At 38.5% G+C, this 7,360-nt stretch overlaps 1 long non-coding RNA gene across 1 annotated transcript in view; it reads right to left on the reverse strand.

The window, feature by feature from the left end:
• The window catches only part of LOC132004634 (uncharacterized), a 109,645-nt gene extending 103,509 nt beyond the window's left edge, over positions 1–6,136 (reverse strand). The window contains exon 1 of the long non-coding RNA XR_009400592.1: positions 6,051–6,136. This is a non-coding gene — a long non-coding RNA (uncharacterized LOC132004634). The remainder of the gene's footprint in view (positions 1–6,050) is intronic.
• Positions 6,137–7,360: the final 1,224 nt, after the last annotated feature.

Genomic DNA, 7,360 nt, shown 5'->3' on the forward strand with positions numbered 1-7,360 from the left:
AGAAGAAGAAGAAGAAGAAGAAGAAGAAGAAGAAGAAGAAGGAGAAGGAGAAGGAGAAGAAGAAAGAAGGAGGAGGAAGAGGAGGAGGGGATTTTTGTCTTTTTCTATCATAAAATTAAGCTCACCAACAGTCCAACCCTGTTTCTCCACTAGAGAACGACAGGTCAGGTTGTTCCACCATGACTAGATCCTCTGTCTCTTCAAATGAGCCTTTTAATGCTCCAGGAGGGATTTCACATGCTGAGAAAAGAAGAGGAGGGACCAGAGTGCACTTGGAATCTCCACCTTCTACCCTGGTGGAATTTTCCCATTCAGGTCTTGCAGTAAGTCCTTGGAAGCTGGTGTATTTCCTTAAGCAATCTCGTTTTAACTGCCTCTGAAATCCCAGCCAGAAAGAGGGAAGGTGGTCCTAAAAAGTCTGGTCACCACAAGTTAATGGCCTTTCATTTTAAAACTATACCTGTAACTTAATTCCCAACCATTGTGGCCTTGGGTTACAGTCAGACTTGCCAGGAGGCAAAAGAAGGGGATAGCTCCATGGGGACAAGTGGGAGACTTGAGCAAATACTTGAGTTAGGAAACATTGCTCTTTGACTTAAATCTGCCTGACATTCTTTCATTTAACATTTACAATTTCAATTTGGCTTCCTTTTGAGAATCCCACAAAAGAATATCTTTGGGAGGAGATTCCCATGGGACACCATTAAGGACTCCTTAGAGGGTATCCAACCAATCACTTCACTTTGAAGGTAGGAATCCAGAGGCCCAGAATGGTTAAGGAATCTGCCCAAGATAGTCCAGCAAGTAAGCAGTGAAGTAAAGACAAAACCAAGTTCTTACTAACCCTGGTCCAGCCACTTTCCACTGGGCCATACTCAAGTCCTCGGTTGATTTGTAACATCCTAGCAAGGATTGTTGGGTCACATAAGCCACATCCCTGGGCTTGAAACTAAAAGGAAAAAAGGGAATAGGAAGCCATTTCCTCTCTGAATGTCCTCTCAATCTAGACAGAGAGACGCAGCCATAAAACAAAGACAAAATAATCCAATGGAAATAATGCTTTAGTGCAGTCTTGCACACAATATGAAGGGGAAACAGAAGAGAGGAAACTCCCTCTAAGAGACAGGATTGCTAAGGCCTCTCCAAAAAGATGACAGTTGAGCTGACTCTCAAAGGGAGAATGTGATGTAACCAGAAATGAAGGAATACATGCAACACCCAAAATCATATTCCAAGAACTCTGAGAAGGGTCTAGATCTTATATAAGGTATCTCTAGAGAACAGAATGGTGGGAGATGCTCGAAAACAGGTCAGAACTGGGTCGTGGATGACCTTGTACATCATGATAAGGAACAGGTATTTTACCTAGTAAGCAATGGGAAGTATGTTAGTTTGCTAGGATTACTCCAACAATGCACCACAAGCCAGTGGCTTAAACCGCAGAAATGTATTGTCTCACAGTTCTGGAGGCAGGAAGTATGGGATCCAGGTTTCTGTAGAGTTGCTTCCTTATGAGAGTTTTGAAGAAGAATCCGTGCTATGTCTTTTCCCTAGCTCTTGGTTGTTTGGTGGAAATCCAAGTGGAGATACTGACTAGGCAGCTGGAAGTACAAGAAATAATGAGGTTTTCTTGCTACAACTATTTCAAAAGCCCTATTAAGTGGTTGGTGGTCTGCTGGAGTTTGAGATATATATGTGAATTATAGAAGGCATTCTTGATTGCACAACTAACCCCCCAACACTGTTTCCTTCATCATTAATGGGAAATTCCTGATTTTTTTTTTCATGTTAATCTTCTAATGTGCTCAAGGAAGATGGCTCCAGGCAAGGCCCAAGGAATGAATATTGATCAGTCCAAGCCAATAGAGGCAATTCGATTCTTTTGCCAGCCTTGATTTAAGCAAGGCCATGTTATGCAAACCTGACCCATGAGGCAAAAATGGGAAATCCATTGGAGGTTTCTATAAAAGGTTTTCCTTTCTTTAAAAAGTGATAGGTAAGAATAAACTTGTTTTCTTCTTGAAACACTTGTATGAAAATTTGAGGCCTGGCATTATAGCAGCCATCTTGATATCATGAGGGACATGTCCTGGGTGATGCCAACAGGCTGCAAATGGCAAGAAGTGATGGGAATATCTATGTCCATACTGACACCTTTGCACCACTGGATTAACGCAACTGGAAACTCGTACCTTCTAACTCTTCTTTATGTTGGACAATGACGCTTTACCAATGTTTAAACTACTTTCATTTGAATTTTTATTTTTACTTTATAGCCAAGAGTATCCTAATCAATACATGATTATGAAACATTGTCTCCTTAAAGCAGAATATAACTCATTGGACATACAGGAAAAGAGAATACAAGGATAAAATGTGATGTTGTAATCTTGCCATTTGCAATGACATGGCTGAAAGGAGAGGGTATTATGCTAAACAAAATAAGTCAGAGAAAGAAAAATGTCATATTATTTCACTCATATGTGGAATTTAAGAAACAAAATAGATGAACATGGGGAAGGAGGAAAAGTAAAATAAGATGAAGTCAGAGTGGGAGACAAACATAAGAGACTCAATCATAGGAAACAAACTGAGGGTTGCTGGAGGGGTGTGGGTGGTAGATGGGGTAACAGGGTGATGGGCATTCAGGAGGGCACTTGATGGAATAAGCCTTGGGTATTATATGCAACGGATAAATCACTAAACTCTACCTCTGAAACTAATAATACACTATATGTTAATTAATTGATTTTAAATAAATATCTAAAAATATTCTTTTTATATTTTAATGTGATATTGTGGCAGAGGTAAAGAGGATGAGCTGAGTATTCTAAACAGACATAAGATGAAACATCTCATTCTAGTAGTGGATATCCAGAAGTTTTCATTTTATAATACTTAATAATATAACTGCCTTTTATTCATTAAGATTTTATATATAACATTATCTCATACATTCCTCACAGCTATCTCATGGAGAAGGTACTATTATTATCCCTTGTCCTATAGATGAAGAAACTAAGGTTCATGAAAAAGTCACAAAACAACCAGTGGCAGAAGCAGGACTAAAAATGTCTCTTTAACCCCCAAAACACTTAAAGCTCTATGCTATAGACTGCTTCTAATCAAGTCCCCCCAAGTGAACTGAGAACTAGTGGAGGTTAAGAAATTGATTTCTTGTTCTTCTATATTATTTTCAGCAATGGAACAGTATTCTTCTCATAAGATGGATGAATCAAGGGCGCCTGGGTGGCTCAGAGGGTTAAGCCTCTGCCTTAGGCTCAGGTCATGATCTCAGAGTCCTGGGATCAAGTCCCGCATCGGGCTCTCTGCTTAGCGGAGAGCCTGCTTCTCCCCGTCTCTCTCTCTGCCTGCCTCTTTGCCTACTTGTGATCTCTGTCAAATAAAGAAATAAAATCTTCAAAAAAAAAAAAAAGATGGATGAATCAAGAAAAGAAATTTTAAAAAGAAGGGAGGAAGGAAGAAAGGATGAGAAGAAAAGAAGAGAAGGAAGAAAAGGAAAAAAAGAAGGCAGGCATGAAGGAAGAAAAAGATGGGGAAAGGGACAGAGAGAAAATAAGAAATAGGAGGAGAGAACAGAAAAGGAGAGGAAATAAGAATCAAGAAAAAGAAAAATTAATCCAGAGACTGATAAACCTATGAAGCCAATACAATCTCAATTGAGCATTTGTTTTCAGCAACACATTTCAGAGGGGCTGGGTATTATTAGGCCTATTTTATAGTTTCATGTTTGGAACTAGCACCCAAGAATTTATTTCCATTCTTTCTTTTTCTTTGGCCATTCTCTTAATCTATACTCCCTTCTCTTTCTCTCCTGTGTTGTGCTCTTTACAACTTAGAAACATTCGAGAGTTCTCTTTTTTTTTTTTCTCTTGTCCTTTTTTTTCTCTTGTCCTATTCTTTCCCCTTTGCATCTATTTTCTCCTCCTGTCATTTGTCCCTTTTTCATTCCTCCCTATGCCTCTTTCTTCTGCATGTCTGTTGTCCCTGTGGTTTAAAATGTTAAATACCCCTTAGTAATGAAGATAATTAAGGGAGGAAAATTTGAAAACCACCAACTATGATGTATGCATTTGGTTGAAACATTTGACTATATGTTTCACTACAAAGAGATGGTTGCACAAGGTGGAGTCAAGTTGTAGTCACTGTTTACTAATGAGGAGGTTACAAGTTTGGATTAGAAAATACATGGAACTCATACCAGCCCTCTGTCCCTTTTCTGGTGTAAACATTACTGATCAATCATGGTACCCATATCCACTTGACACTAGAACCAGCCTTGAGATTCTTCTCAAGTCCTGTAAATAGCCACTAAGAGTAGCCAGTATGGTATATTGAGATGAAATCTATTTGCTATGATGGACCCAAAGTCTGGGGTAGATTCAAGCTGCAAGTAGTATAGATTATTATGAGAGTAAACAATTGGGCTAGAGTGATAAAGGGATTATCTGTCTAATTATTTACTTCTTTACCCACTCTACAAATTTTTGTTAAATACTCACTATGTGCTGAACGCTGTCATGAATAAGACAGTCTTTCTTGGGAGTATGTGGGTTAGTTATCAAGGTAGGTAAGTTAAAAAACAATCACAATCCTAAATTATAAGCACTTTTCTAGAGTTAACCCATGGGGGATGTGGAAGCACCCAGTAGGTTCTACAAACCCAGTCTTAATAGAGTTAGGTAGAAAGAGTACTTTCTAGAGTAAAGCAACCCAGCAACCCTGAATTGTGGTCCTGTCCTAGGCCATGTATAGACATAGAGTGAATGCTTCTTTACTTTTGTCTGCTGCTATTAGTTACATACTACCATCCTAGGGTTTCTCTCTGTCCATCTTCTGCATATTTCACTGTATAAGCTATATTAGTTTCTGTTGCACTTGTTATTCATTGAGTAATTCAACCATGTAGTAATCATTCTGAAATACTTATTGAGCTTCTATTAGATGTCAGAGACTGTGCTGGGCACTGGGAGTTTCTTGTTGAATATACTAAGATCTCTGCTCCCATGACACTTCCTAAGGGGAGACAAATGATAAATAAATAAAACAATAAGAAAAGTATTAGTGAGAAGTGATGGGGTGTAAGTAAAACAGAGTGATGTGATAGTGACTTGCGCCTGTAAGCTGAGAGATTAGTAAAGTCTCCTCTGAGGAGATGACATTTTGGGGAAGACCTGAATGATGAGAAGGAGCCAGAAATGTAAAGGCCTGGAAGAAGAATATCCCAAGCAACAGAAACAAAGAACACAAAAGCCCTAAATTCTTCCTATGCAGCTTCTACATCCAGGCTTAAGGTTGTACTGTCTCTTCAGCCACCTGCTCCAAAGGGCAGAGCTCAGACTAACCAGTGATTTTAAGAATAGTGCCATGTTTACCCAGTGTATTAGCATTCTCCAGAGAAACAGAACCAATATGATTTATATATATAGGAAGACATTTATTATGAGTAACTGATGCATGTGACTATGGGAAATAAGAAGTCCCAAAATCTGCCATCTGAAAGCTACAGACCCAGGAAAAGTGATGGTGTCATTTTAATCCAAGACCAAAGCCCTGAGAATCAGGGAAGTCAATGGTGCAAATCCTAGTCCAAGTACAGAAGAAAATGACCTTTTCAAGACCTCAGTGGACCGGATGATGCCCACCCACACTGAGAAGGGCAATTTACTTTACTGAGTCCACTGATCTAAATGCTAATACATCCAGAAACACCCTCACAGACACACCCATAAATAATATTTAATCTAGGCGTCCTTTGGCCCAATAAAGTTGACACATAAAATTAGTCATCACACCTGTCTTCTTTGTCATACATTCTCCATCACATGACATTTTATTCATATTATTATGACTAATATAGCAACATTGGTTATGAACGCATTAGGCTCATGACCTTCACTTTTCTGAGGCCATACTTACTTATCTCTTGCTCTTAGTCCCTATAGGTGGGAAATTTTCTCTTTCCCTGGGATTTTGATTGAGAGATAAGAAGCTACCACCCTGGCAGTTTTCTTTTCAGATCAACCTACCAAAATAACAAGACCTTTTCTTCCTTATTGCTTGATCTCCCACTTCTTCTTGGGTACTAAATGTTAGCTGATAGAATCATGCTTTAATGAAGAACCACTAATCATCTCAGGTTTTGCTGTGGAAAGAAGGGTAGGAAAAGATGTCAGCATGTTTAGCTCTTTATCTCTGTTTGCCAAATATGTAAAGCTTCTATTCTCCCTGTGGTCCATTGTGCTCCATCTCAAGCTATAGATAGCGGAGCTTGAGTTTTCTAACGTGTTATCTGGTTGTGTTTCACAAGGTGTCAATAGGTATTCTATGCCAAAAATAAGAAGATTAAAGATTATGCTGAGTGAAATAAGTCAAGCAGAGAGAGTCAATTATCATATGGTTTCACTTATTTGTGGAGCATAACAAATAGCATATAGGACATGGGGAGATGGAGAGGAGAAGGGAGTTGAGGGAAATTGGAAGGGGAGGTGAACCATGAGAGACTATGGACTCTAAAAAACAATCTGAGGGGTTTGAAGTGGTGGGAGGGTGGGAGGTTGGGGTACCTGGTGGTGGGTATTAGAGAGGGCATGGATTGCATGGAGCACTGGGTGTGATGAAAAAATAATGAATACTGTTATGCTGAAAATAAATAAAAAATAATTTTTTAAAAATAAATAAATAAAATTTAAAAAAAATAAGAAGAGTAGAAATGAGGAGTTTCTATTGTTCTACACACTTGGAAAATCATGCGCAGGTTTCTTTACCACCATATTCATTCACCTCTGGACCTACCAAAGTGTTAACACATGTAAACATTTTGAAAGACATCTGGCACATAGTAAGAACTCATTAAATTCTAGCTATTCTATCAGTAAGGAGATCCAACCCCAAAATCTCAATGGCAATGAAAAGTTACTTCATGTTTCTACATGTAGACATGGACATGTTTCTACATGCCCATCATATGTTGGTGTTGGAGTAGGGAGTCATTTTCATTGAGAGAATGCCACCAGTCATAGAGACAGGGAGAAAATTAAACTGCAGAAGTGAGAACTACTCAAATCTCATTGGCCCAAGCAAGTCAAGTGTCTGTGCTTAACTTCAATGGCAAAGAGATATTCATTCTTTAGGTATGCTCAGAAGTGGAGAAAGATGGGGTACTGGTGAACAGCAGTAAGGTTTATGGCAGCAATCATCTATATGTCTATTTTTTATTATCATTATTTTTATTATTACTTCTATCAATGTATCTCTTCAAGAATCACATTACATATTTTCAAAATTACTCAACAAAAGACTCTTTTTCTCTTAGAACACTGATTTATAAAAAACATAT

Source organism: Mustela nigripes, chromosome 1 (genome assembly GCF_022355385.1).
Source record: "Mustela nigripes isolate SB6536 chromosome 1, MUSNIG.SB6536, whole genome shotgun sequence".
NCBI classification, from domain to species: Eukaryota; Metazoa; Chordata; class Mammalia; order Carnivora; family Mustelidae; genus Mustela; species Mustela nigripes.